This window comes from Megalobrama amblycephala, linkage group LG11 (assembly GCF_018812025.1).
Source record: "Megalobrama amblycephala isolate DHTTF-2021 linkage group LG11, ASM1881202v1, whole genome shotgun sequence".
In the NCBI taxonomy this organism is placed as follows: domain Eukaryota; kingdom Metazoa; phylum Chordata; class Actinopteri; order Cypriniformes; family Xenocyprididae; genus Megalobrama; species Megalobrama amblycephala.
The window spans coordinates 7,772,555-7,786,269 of record NC_063054.1 but is presented as its reverse complement, the minus strand read 5'-3'; the positions used below and the strand labels follow the sequence as shown (position 1 = coordinate 7,786,269).

The window sequence follows — 13,715 nt, the reverse complement described above, 5'->3', positions numbered from 1 at the left end:
CAAAAAACGCATGACATCACTTAGAGCACCTTTAAGGCCACCAATTATAAAGTGGGATCGGAGATTTTGAAAAATGCTGGTAACCAGACTGACGGTAGCTATTGACTTCCATAGTATTTTTTTTTTCCTACTAGGGAAGCCAATGGCTACCGTCAACTGTCTGATTACCAGCATTCTTCAAAATATCTTCTTTTGTATTCAACAGAAGAATGAAACTCATACAGGTTTGGAACAACTTGAGGGTGAGTAAAGGTACTTGGACAATGAACTCCGAAATTTCCCAAATTTTTCCATATTCGTCATCCTAAAAATTGTTCACGGCTCTGAATTATCAAAACACCTCTCAAAATGCTTGCTACAGATGTGAAAAATGCAGAAAATTGAACCCGATCTGATTTTTTTTATGACGGACGAAAGTTTCAGAGGCAGTGTGTAAATGTGATTTACATAATGTGAGGTTGTATTTATTTATAACATGCGAAAATTTCGGATGAGAATTTTGGACTCAGTGTGCAAGGACCTTAAGTGATGACAAAATTTTCATTTTGGATGAATTTTGGCACTTATCCCTTTAAGTGCCCTTTTTATGGCCTTCCCTCACTAACTTCAGTCCATCTCATTCACTCGGTTGTGCGGCATCGCTGCAGCCAGTTCTCTCTCCTCTCCACTTTGATTAGTTTTTTTTTTTTTTTTAATTTTCCACATATATTCCTGTCGTAAGCACAACAGTGTGTTGCTGAAATTTGAACCAATACAGTGGCATTGAGCATGGGCATTGCAAAAAGCCCACGCTCTGTGTAACCCAACAGCTGGGTTAATGCGTTGGAGGGCGGGTGGGGAAGGGGTGTATTGTTACAACTGTCAGTGAGATTGACCAGCCACTAACCCAATGGGTGGATAAGACAAAAACTACTCAACCGTTGAAAAAATAACCCAACTAAATGACCCAACAGGCTTAACCCAGCATTTGGGTAGAAAAAACAATAGTGGTTTTTTTTTTGGTTTTTTTTCGAGCGTAGAGTTAAATGCAGCCCAAGAGAATCCAAAAGATGAGAAATGTTCAACTTTGCAAATATCAAGCGAAAAAATGGCAGGTGGCACTACTGGGGCGTCATGTGCATTTCAGTTTATTGTACTGGAGTTTTTGTTGAATTTAGAGCATAAATCATATTGTTTACACATTAGACTTTGCAGTTGTTATTAAAAATTGCAGTTTGGATGATTTCATCATGAATAGACTGGTTGTGTTTACAAAAGTTATTAAACTGACACTGTTTCTTTACTTTGGATGCTCGGAAATAAAGTCTGGATCATTCCAACTGCAATCATGTGTATATATATATGATGATTATATTGGATGTGTTTTGAAAAAATGACTGCAAAATTTCAGTAAATGTGGCCACAGCACCTTAATGTTTTAGATGCTGTAAGTACATTCAAACATTCAAAACCTACGGTACGGATACAGAGATCACAATGGACTAAACGATGACACATAGAGAATGTCCCAATGTAAATGGTTTAATACACCTCTTTGTCTGTTAACACTATAAAACCTGTCTTCCTTCTTCTCTGACAATGAAGTAAAAGGCAGCTGGACATGATTTTAACCCTCAGGCAGGACTTCAAGCAGTCTGGGAGACTTGAAACAGCTTGATAGAATGGAGTTTTGTTTGAAATACCACTGAAGATAATTCATTTCATTTTTTTTTTTTTTTATCTTGGAACAGAGCAAAGATAATTGCCATCTCTTCTCTGTTAAAGATTGGACAATAAGAGCCAGCTTTAAAGATTTTTGAGCATCCTCCAGAAAGAAGTAGGACACTGTCTGGGAGGAAACTGGCGAATAAGGGAGAGAAAAAGAAAGGAATCTTGGTTATTAAGATCACAGATAAAACCCTCCTTTCGGAAAAAAGCAGAATGACGCATACTAGGTTCCTAATCAACCATCTGCGAACCAGCAGATTATAATGGTGCTGTGATTGTATTAAAGTCTCCAGGGCTCTTAGTTCAGTAGAATCACAGAGAAGGAACATCTGTGACTAAAGCAGGAAGGTCAGTGGTGATCCATGAAGACATTCTGCTTGAACATTCGCTAAAACAAGACGAGTGTTTGTCCTCCCACATACAGTATGCATTCCCCATAAACTTTAGTTCTCCATCTGTCTGGGTTTTCCAGATCAGGCCTCTGGAATTATGTATTAATGGGAACAAGATGAGTCAGAGATGGGTCAGTTATTCTCTGACATTGACCGTACCTTGGGAGATTTCCAAAAAGGTTCTTCTAAAAGCATTTTAAATATGATCGCTTTGGTGTGATGTGACACCAGAAGGGAAATGATTCTCAAAACGATTCCTTTCCCATGCTGAGCTCTTTACCAGTGACCAGACTGACAGATGGGCCTTGAAAATGACCTGGTTTTAATTTTCTTAAAGCCTTTCTGATGTGCAACATTAAGTTGAATTCGGGTTTTTAGATCAGTAATTTAATGCAAACAAGATGGGTTGTAATGCGCCACAGAAGTTTGTTTAAAATAAGTGACTTCAAGCATCAAATATGTAATGTGGACAACAAAAATCTTTGTGTCTAATGTTCCACTAGAGATGTACTGAACCATCAGAAATGTTATTACATTTTGGATGCCATTATATTAACCATGAAATGAAGGGTTTAAGTATAGTAACTGAAGAGTTTTTGTGTAATGACAGTCATTATACCAAATGTTTCCTTAGTTACAGTAAATTCTACTTAGTAATAGTGATTTGGAGGGTTAAAAACAGGATGCAGGTCAGTGGAATGAAAAAAAAATGCAAGGTCTAGAGATGCTTTTTCTAAAAGTCAAACTTCTTTTAACATAAGCGCCACATGACGCTGCAAAAGACGTGAGCGCAATGGTTAAAGACGTCCATCTAGCACATTTACATTGAAAAACAATGGAAAAGTAGCTCAGTGGAATGGAAAAATGCATTCTGATGTCACATCCTGCTCACACCCACTACTGGGACACTTTATGGGAAGTGACTTTTAACTCAGGCCTAAAATGAACGTGAGAAAATGAACCAGTGATAAATATTTCTGACCAGCTATTAAACTATGGTAAGAAACAGTAAATAATTTTGGCTGTCTTTTATTAAAATAACATCACAAAAAACAAACAAAAAAACAAACACAAAGACCCATAGCAATTTGCTATGTTGTGATTGATTGCTTAAACAGTCATGACTGGGAACATGATTTCATGGTTTAAATATTTGAAGGAATAGTTCACCCAAAAAAATGTAAACTATAATTTACTCATCATCAAGCCATCCTAGGTGTATATGACTTTCTTCTTTCAGCCAAACAGAATCAGAGCTAAACAGAGTTATATTAAAAAATATCCTGCCTCTTTTAAGCTTTAATGGGAGTGAATGGTGTTGAAGCCCAAAAAAGCGCATCCATCTATCATAAAAGTAATCCATATGGCCCAGAGGGTTAATAAAGACCTTCTGAAATGAAATTATGTGTTTTTGTAAGAAAAATATGTATATTTAAAATTTTAACTATAATAACTGGCTGCTGCTGTAAAACCTAACACTCAAAATAATTAATTGGTTTGAGTAGGACAAACTTAAATTAAACAAATTTGTTTAGTCAAATTAACTTTTATGAGTATTTAGCACTTTCTTTTTCTTTTGAGTTCACAGAACTGATATACACTGCTCAAAAAAATTAAAGGTACACTTTTTAATCAGAGAATAGCATCAAGTCAGTTAAACTCCTGGGATATTGATCTGGTCAGTTAAGTAGCAGAGGGGGTTGTTAATCAGTTTCAGTTGCTTTGGTGTCAATGAAATTAACAACAGATGCACTAGATGGGCAACAATGAGACAACCCCCAAAACAGGAATGGTTTTACAGGTGGAGGCCACTGACTTTTTCCCCCTACTCTTTTCTGACTGTTTTTCACTCGTTTTGCATTTGGCTAGGGTCTGTGTCACTACTGGTAGCATGAGGCAATACCTGGACCCTACAGAGGTTGCACAGGCAGTCCAACTCCTCCAGGATGGCAAATCAATATGTGCCATTGGCAGAAGGTTTGCTGTGTCTCCCAGCACAGTCTGAAGAGCATGGAGGAGATTCCAGGAGACAGGCAGTTACTCTAGGAGAGCTGGACAGGGCTGTAGAAGGTCCTTAACCCATCAGCAGGACCGGTATCTGCTCCTTTGTGCAAGGAGGAACAGGATGAACACTGCCAGAGCCCTACAAAATGATCTCCAGAATGTCTCCTGGATGATGTCCTGAATGTCTCTGACCAAACAATCAGAAACAGACTTAATGAGGGTGATCTGAGGGCCCGGCATCCTCTAGTGGGCCCTGTGCTCACTGCCCAGCACCATGGAGCTCGATTGGCATCTGCCATTGAACACCAGAATTGGCAGGTCCGCCACTGGCGCCCTGTGCTTTTCACAGATGAGAGCAGGTTCACCCTGAGCACATGTGACAGATGTGAAAGGGTCTGGAGAAGCTGTGGAGAACATTATGCTGCCTGTAACATCGTTCAGCATGACCGGTTTGGTGGTGGGTCGGTGATGGTCTGGGGAGGCATATCCATGGAGGGACGCACAGACCTCTACAGGCTAGACAATGGCACCGTGACTGCCATTAGGTATCGGGATGAAATCCTTGGACCCATTGTCAGACCCTACGCTGGTACAGTGGGTCCTGGGTTCCTCCTGGTGCATGACAATGCCCGGCCTCATGTGGCGAGAGCATGCAGGCAGTTCCTGGAGGATGAAGGAATTGATACCATTGAATGGCCCCCATGCTCGCCTGACCTAAATCCAATAGAACACCTCTGGGACATTATGTTTCAGTCCATCCGACACTGCCAGGTTACACCTCAGACTGTTCAGGAGCTCAGTGATGCCCTAGTCCAGATCTGAGAGGAAATACCCCAGGACACCATCCGTCGTCTCATTAGGAGCATGCCCCAACGTTGTCAGGCATGCATACAAGCACATGGAGGCCATACAAACTACTGAGTACCATTTTGAGTTGCTGCAATGAAATTTCAGCAAAATGGACTAGCCTGCTGCATAATTTTTTCACTTTGATTTTCAGGGTGTCTTTGAATTCAGTCCTCTGTAGGTTGATAATTTTCATTTCCATCAAACGATATGGCATCCTTTCGTTCCTAACACATTACACAGTCCATATCAGTATAGATAACCAGCATGATATTTTTCCCCATTGAGATCTGATGTGTTTTCAAAGTGTTCCTTTAATTTTTTTGAGCAGTGTATTTTAAGTAAACTGAACTGTTTCATTGCTTTGAGTTTTATGAACCAATTTCTTTTAATTTAGACGAACTGGGCTGGGATTTCTGTTTCCCAGCATGCACTTAAAAGGGAGTGTAAATACTAAAATGAAGTGTTATACAATGTTTTTTTTTTTTTTTATGTTTTGTTATGCTAATTTAGAAGAGTTTCTGTTGATATGAGAATTTTTATCATGGTGACAATGGTGCATGCAGCTTGGTTTGAGAGCAAGTAGCTATGTTAAATATTTTATATTGCTGCATTCATTCAGTAACTGCTATACCATGCTATTGCTAACATGTTACCAATTAGCAAGTTAGCATTTTCTATATTAGCTAGCTAGGTTTCTACTAATAAAAACGTTTATGTTGAGTTTACATGATGATATAAAAATATGTGAGTAAACTAATTAATTTAACTATATATTATTAATTTAAGAACAGTGAAAATGTATGCAAATGTATGGTTTTTCTTGCTTAAAGAATTAAGAGGCAGCCGCCTCCGTCAAATTTCGTGCCGCCTCCAGCTGTAGACAAAACTCAGACAGGCAGTCACATGCTCAGACACGGTTCTGTTGTGGGTTCCTGGCCTGTGTCCATTCTCGAACTGTTCGATACTGCGGATAATCAGCGGGTCGGACAGGCCAAGTAATAAAAAAAATAACATTCCAATTAATTGCAGGTTGATTTTAATAAAGACACAGAACTCTAATTTCACAGTAAGACGCAACGAACGAACCCGTGTCACTCATTTCAGCTGAACGTATTTCTCTTCAGGGAAAACCAATCAAGGAAAACATGTGCCTAGAGCACCTCCTAGTGGTCATTATATAAAACACAAATGGAAAAACCCTTCATGAGATATTGCTTTATAACTTAACAGCTTTAACTAAAAATATACACAAGCTTAACTAACAGAAATTATTCTGATAAGAGTGTTTTCCAACAATGATGTAATGAAACAGTGACAGTTTAAGGTTGAAGGGAGTAAAGCCTGTTTTTAGGCTATTAAGGAAATGTAATTTAGCCAAAGAAGAACTTTTATTTTAAATAAATGTTTATTTATAAGCAGCCTACTTCAGTGTCATATATTACCATATCATCATGCTTAACACTGAGAATTTGAATAATTGTAATATGATGATCAGGTGCAAATATTTGAATCTGAGAATATCATCGGGTGTTTGGCAAGTGGATGATTTATTTTTAACAGGGGATTCAAGTACAAGTCAATGCACAGACTTTTTCTTTGTTCAGTTTGCAGACTGAACATGGGTTGGAGCTCTTTATTTTGAACTCTCAAAGTTCACCAGATTAATGAATTTATCTTTAAAATGTACAAAATTTTCTTCTGTACCCCCCTAGAGGGATCAAGGATTTTACCATCTCTGCCTCATTTTTAGTCAGGAAAAACCCTGGTATGAGTACAAAATAAAAAACTGCCAGTTACTTAGCCTAAACTTTGAATTTCTTAACTTAAAATTTTTTATGTAAAATTCGTTTATATTTTTTATTTATTTTTCTACTTGCATTTGTCTCTTGTTGAGTGTTCATTTTAGACCCCTTTTTAGACATGTTTTCAACACTGTGCCTCAAGAATAAAGTTAACAGATAGAAACATACAAGTGAAGCATACTGAATTTTAATGTTGTTTCAAAAAGATGTTTTTAAATGCAACACAAATCTGTTATAAACACTCGGGGACATCTGTATCTTTCCTTCTTTAACAGTTTCTTATAATAAAGGAATTTAAGAGGGGGTGTATTGATTTTTCCTCTTCTCTCTTTACACCCAGTTACTTGTGGTTGGGTTGAAGGGCAGATCACATTTGGTCGATAACACATTATCACCCGCAGGCCTTGTGCTTCTAACATTGACTTGAGATTAAAGTGGTGGTTTTACAGCCTGTTTCCCACTGAGTTTTATGTACATGTCTGCCTCTCCCTCCCTGTGGTATATGTGTCTTCCTGATCGTGGGGGTGTATTGAAGTGTCTCTGGAAGAATTTGTGTATGAAGTAGCTCAGGTTGCAGGGCCCAGAGAGTTCATGGAGAATGACTGACACATTGAAGCCTAATGATTTAACCAGGAGTATAGCTCCACGGTCAGGCCTTATCTCCGCATAAGTGGATTTATCCGAGATCATGCCTTATAAAAAACAGAGAGAGAGATAGTGAGAGAGAGAGGTGAAATTGAGAACATGTGAATGTCACATCTGCCCCTGGTCGGTCTGCATTTGCAATTGAGAACGGTGTAATTTCTTATCTTAATTTTAAATCATTTCTTTTATTAGGTGGGAAGTTAATGGTGGTAACAGGTTACAGCCACCTGGTGACCCTGTCAAATGGATAATTCACCCAAAAATGAAAATTCTGTCATCATTTGCTCAGCCTCACATTGCTTCAGAACCTGTATGACTTTCTTTCTTCTGTGGAGCACAAAAGGTGGTGTTGTGATGGGGACCAGGGGCTGGCCAACAACAAAAAAATGACTATAAAAGCAACATTTTTGAACTATATTCCAAGTTTTCCGATACAAAATCATAGCTTTTTGTGTTGTTAACTTCTTTGTTCGTGTTGTCTATCATTTAGCCCAAAATCCTCACACAGGAAGTGGCTGGAGATCAACTTCCTCTGAAGGTGCCACATGGCGGGATTATTCCACTTAACACTCTTACAGACTGTCTCAGTGCTCCACAATCTGCATAACTATGTCATTAAGCTCTTAAGATTTATTTAGTGTGGACATTAATCCACTTTCACACCAAAAGCCGCTCTGCTGTCATTATGAAGCTTCCAGACAGAAAAGAAAATGGATTAAATCATTTGTTTTACTAAAATGGATGAAAATTTTGGGTTTTTTTCTACCTCTGTATCCTCCAAAAAGCTTTAGTATTAGTTTCGAATGTCCCACCCTATCAATTACAGAGAAAAGGTTCTGTTAAAACACTCTGAAACTCTGAAATGTTTATAAAACACAATAAAAACAGCATATGTTGAAGCACAAATCGATGGTGAAGCACAAATCGATTGGTTCTGGCATAATTATGACAGCTAGAGATGTGCTGTGATTTTAACTGCAGTAAAGCATTCCTGCTCTGTGCTTGATGGATTCTGAATGTTTCTGGTGTAAAAACACTCACTCAAAGCCAAAAAATGGAATCTGAAAAGGATGGTAATAGAAATGGACTACAGAATTATACAATACATTGCTAGAGGCTGGAAAATTATCTATCTATCTATCTATCTATCTATCTATCTATCTATCTATCTATCTATCTATCTATCTATCTATCTATCTATCTATCTATCTATCTATCTATCTATCTATCTATCTATCTATCTATCTATCGATCTATCTATCTGCTAAATCAATGTAAATGTAAAAAAAAAAAAAAAAAACCTTATAGGATTAGTTCACTTCTGAATGAAAATTTCCTGATAATTTACTCACCCCCATGTCATCCAAGATGTTCTTGTCTTTCTTCTGTCGAAAAGAAATTAAGGTTTTTAAGGAAAATATTCCAGAATTTTTCTCCATATAGTGGACTTCGGATTGAAGGTCCAAAATACAGTTTCAGTGCAGCTTCAAAGAGCTCTACATGATCCCAGCCGAGGAATAAGGGTCTTATCTAGCGAAACAATCGGTCATTTTCTAAAAAAAATGTAAACAATTATATACTTTTTAACCACAAATGCTCATCTTGCACTAGCTCTGCGATGCATCACGCATTACATAATCACCTTAGGAAAGGTCACACGTGACATTGGCGGAAGTACCGTGGTACTTTCAAAAACTAATTTCAATTTCTCCTCCAACTTCAAAATCTTCCAATTTGGTTGTTAAGTCTGACGTCACGCGGCAGTGCTTCCGGGTCCAAATGCTCAATCTCATACCACAAGAAAACAAAAAACGGTGCTAATATACAGTGGGTACAGAAAGTATTCAGACCTTTCCTTTGACCTCATGATTCTCATTTGCTCTGACATGCACTGTGAGCTGTAAGGTCTTATATAGACAGGTGTGTGGCTTTCCTAATCAAGTCCAATCAGTATAATCAAACACAGCTGGACTCAAATGAAGGTTTAGGACCATCTCAAGGATGATCAGAAGAAAATGGACAGCACCTGAGTTAAATATATGAGTGTCACAGCAAAGGGTCTGAATACTTAGGACCATGTGATATTTCAGTTTTTCTTTTTTAATAAATCTGCAAAAATGTCAATAATTCTGTGTTTTTCTGTCAATATGGGGTGCTGTGTGTACATTAATGAGGGAAAAAAAACTTTAATTTAATTTAATGAACTTAAATGATTTTAGCAAATGGCTGCAATATAACAAAGAGTGAAAAATTTAAGGGGGTCTGAATACTTTCCATACCCACTGTACACACATGATGTGGTGTAATACTACCCAAAAATTACAATCATAACCTTTATCTCCATACCAAAATCCCAGATGGCCAGACAGTGATTCATCTTATAAATTGTTAAAATATTAATGTCTGTGACGCTGTGTGCACGGAGACTGCTGTGTAGATTGTAAGTATTTAAAATGTTTAACTTTTTAAAATGTTAAATGTTTAATATGAATAAATAGCACTCATAAAAGGCCGTCGAGATGGCATTCTAAAGTGAAACAAGCCGGGGCTTGGACCCAGAAATGGCGTTCCTTACGTCACGACTTAACTAGCAGATATTGTTGTTTTACCTTTTTTGTAAAGAGCGTTTGACTTAGTTTTGCACATTCGCTTTGTAGACACTGGATTGGTACTTCCGCCCACGTCACACGTGACTGTTGCAAAGTCATTATGTAAAGCGTGGTGCATCGCCGACAGTGCAAGACGAGCATTTTTGGATAAGACCCTTATTCCTCGTCTGGAATCGTGTAGAGCCCTTTGAAGCTGCACTGAAACTGAAATTTGGACCTTCAACCCATTGGTAACTGTTGAAGTCCACTTTATGGAGAAAAATCCTGGAATGTTTTCCCCAAAAACCTTAAAGGGTTAGTTCACCCAAAAATAAAAATTCTGTCATTTATTACTCACCCTCATGCCGTTCCACACCCGTAAGACCTTCGTTAATCTTCGGAACACAAATTAAGATATTTTAGTTGAAATCCAATGGCTCCGTGAGGACACTTCCTCTCTCAAGATCCATAAAGGTACTAAAAACATATTTAAATCAGTTCATGTCAGTACAGTGGTTCAATATAAATATTATAAAGTGACGAGAATTTTTGGAGTGCCAAAAAAAACTAAATAACGACTTATATAGTGATGGCCGATTTCAAAACACTGCTTCAGGAAGCATCGGAGCACAAATGAATCAGTGTGTCGAATCAGCTGTTCGGAGCGCCAAAGTCATGTGATTTCAGCCATTGGCAGTTTGACACGCGATCTGAATCATGATTCGACACTGATTAATTTGTGCTCCGATGCTTCATGAAGCAGTGTTTTGAAATCGGCCATCACTATATAAGTCGTTATTTAGTTTTTTTTGGCACTCCAAAAATTCTCGTCACTTTATAATATTTATATTGAACCACTGTACTCACATGAACTGATTTAAATATGTTTTTAGTACCTTTATGGATATTGAGAGAGGAAATGTCATTGCTCCCTATGGAGGCCTCACAGAGCCATCGGATTTCAACTAAAATATCTTAATTTGTGTTCCGAAGATGAACGAAGGTCTTACGGGTGTGGAATGGCATGAGGGTAAGTAATAAATGACAGAATTTTCATTTTTGGGTGAACTAACCCTTTAATTTCTTTTCAACTGCAGAAAGAAAGACATAAACATCTTGGATAACATGTGGGTGAGTAAATTATCAGGAAATTTTAATTCTGAAGTAAACTAATCCTATAAAGAATCATACATTGCTCACAAAATATTTAACTCTCCAGTAATGACTTCATTAAGAAATCGTGGGCAAAGATGACAGAATAAAATTTCTAAGTCTGTAAAGGTCCAGTGTACTGTGGTAATATTTTACCTGTATTTTAATATTTTTTTTAAATTAATAACTTACCCATATTCTCAAGTGTGCATTGTAGGAAATGTCCATAAATGTAACAAAAAAGGTACCATTAGGCAACATTATCTGTTTTTTTTTTGTTTTTTTTCACAGAATTATTTATAATTATTTATAAGTTTATACACTTTTAGAGCACCTTAACCTCTCTATTAAGATATTAACATACACCCACCTAGATTTTTCGTTCCTCTTTCAAATTTGTGTAAAAATAGTAGTTTTAACTTTGTTTTGCTTGGCAGTCAGTTAATTCTGCTGTGCACACGTTACATCACCTAATTACTATTCATGAGACAGCTCATAAGGTTTATAATGTGTCCCCACACGTTTCAGATCACACGCCCCTGCATATAAATCTATTTTTTATTTATATTGTATGTAGGCCTACAGATGCAGCGAGAGGCAGTGAGCAGCGTGCTCTTTTATCTTCTACATCTTCTCTCAGAGATTTACATTGACTGTGTGGATGTACATATGTCAGTAAGTGCTGGTGTCCTCAAGAGACTCCTGTGTGCTAAATCATCTGTTCTCTGTCATCTGCGGGGGCTTCACCCCTTCCCTTCATCTCACGATAATAAATGTCAAATGCTTGAGGGAAGAACTGCTGAATAACAACGAGAAAACGCTAAGATTTATTATATGTATAGAATTGCGAGATGCACCCATGAAATTTTGATGTGAGAGATAGATGATTTGTGAAAATGTATTTTTGGATCACACTTACTGGCTTTTTATGAGGTTCTGTGCCGCCACAGAGCGTCTCTTTAATAATAAATGACGGACTATTTTATTCACAACCTCTCAGCCTCATCCATATCTGTCTTTGAATAATCTTCAGATTTGTTCTTTTCAATGCAGATGTTATTAACAGCAGTGCCATTAATCTTTCAGTAGCTTTTACATCACACTCTGTTGTACATTTACAGAGAACATGAGAAAGCGTAATTTCGCTGAAGGTCTGTTTTGAGTGTAAAAAAGGAGAAATTAAGCTCGACTTCAACTGATGCAAAATGCTGCAGCCAAATTTATAAAGAATAGTCATAAATATGATCATGTCACTCCTGTTTTACGAGCGCTCCATTGGCTTCCAGTTCAATTCAGGATCAATTTTAAAATTCTTTTATTTGTGTATAAATGTTTAAATAACCTCGCTCCAAATGATCTGTCCGATTTATTGTGTCCCTACAACCCTCCCAGAAGTTTAAGATCTGGTAATCTTAATTTACTTTCAGCCCCTTGCTCAAGGCTACAACGCAGAGGAGATAGAGCCTTTTCGGTTTTCGAGATTGTGGAATAGCTTGCCTGTCCATCTTAGAACAGCTCCTTCCTTATCAGTGTTTAAATCTCTTCTTAAAACTCATTTGATTTATTTAGCCTTTAATACTTGTTAATCTTTGCTTTTGTTATGTTAATGTATTTAGTTTTATTATTGTTGTTGTTTTTATTTATCTCACTCATGTCAGCACTTTGGCTGTTTTAAAGGTGCTTTAAAAATAAATAAACTTAAACTTCACTACTATGGTATTATTTAAAGGAATTTGTACATTACCATTAGTGATTTACTTGAAATCTTGACCTTGTATATTCATATTCAAATTTCTGATCTAGCCAAATTTAGAAGTGTGACAAATGAAAATAATTCTTAACACCCTAACAAGCTAGAAAATGAAATAAGCAGTGCTGTCAAATTGATTAATCGTGATTAATCACATCTATAAACATTTGTTTACATATTATACAGTTGTGGTCAGAATTATTGGCACTCTTGGTAAATCAAATGATCAAAGATGACTCTAAAAATACATCTGCATTGTTTATCTTTTTGATATTTAATTAATAAAATGAGCAAAAATCTAACCTTTCACTGAAGGAAAAGAATTGAAAGTGGGAGAAAAAAAATCACATTATGAAATGTTTTTCTCCAAAACACGTTGGCCACAATTATTGGCACCCCTAGAATTGTTTATGAGTAAAATATCTCTGAAATATATTCCCATTCATATTTACATTTTTTTTAGCACACCAGGGTGACTAGGAGTATGAAATTGTCCAGCCATGACTTCCTGTTCCACAGGAGTATAAACATGAGGAAACACAAAGGCCAAATTCTCTTAAATCATTCATCATAATGAGAAAAATCAAAGAATATAGTTCTGATGTGCAGCAAATGATTGTTGAAATTCACAAAATAGAAAGTGGCTGTAAGAAAATAGCTATAATACCCCATTTCCACCATCACGGCAATAATTAAGAAGTTTCAATCAACTAAAGATGTTACAAATCTGCCTGGAAGAGGACGTGTGTCTAAATCGTCCAAATGAGCGGTGAGGAGGAAAGTTTGAATGGACAAAGACTCTCCAAGGATCACAGCTGGAGAATTG

General features: G+C 37.1%; 1 protein-coding gene and 1 long non-coding RNA gene across 5 annotated transcripts in view; one reads left to right on the top strand and one right to left on the bottom strand.

The window, feature by feature from the left end:
• LOC125279048 (uncharacterized protein C2orf81 homolog) overlaps nucleotides 1–13,715 on the top strand; it is a 101,486-nt gene that overhangs the window by 69,425 nt on the left and 18,346 nt on the right. The window contains exon 4 of one of the 4 annotated variants that reach the window (XM_048208515.1): nucleotides 7,890–8,508. The exons of 2 other annotated variants lie outside the window; for them this stretch is intronic. The gene's annotated coding sequence lies outside the window, so the exon portion shown is untranslated. Of the gene's footprint in view, nucleotides 1–7,889; nucleotides 8,509–13,715 lie in introns of those variants that run through there. One more of the 4 variants, XM_048208517.1, reaches the window with a different exon arrangement.
• Nucleotides 6,874–13,715, bottom strand: part of LOC125279049 — a 49,637-nt gene continuing 42,795 nt past the window's right edge. Inside the window, exon 5 of the long non-coding RNA XR_007187303.1 lies at nucleotides 6,874–7,446. This is a non-coding gene — a long non-coding RNA (uncharacterized LOC125279049). The remainder of the gene's footprint in view (nucleotides 7,447–13,715) is intronic.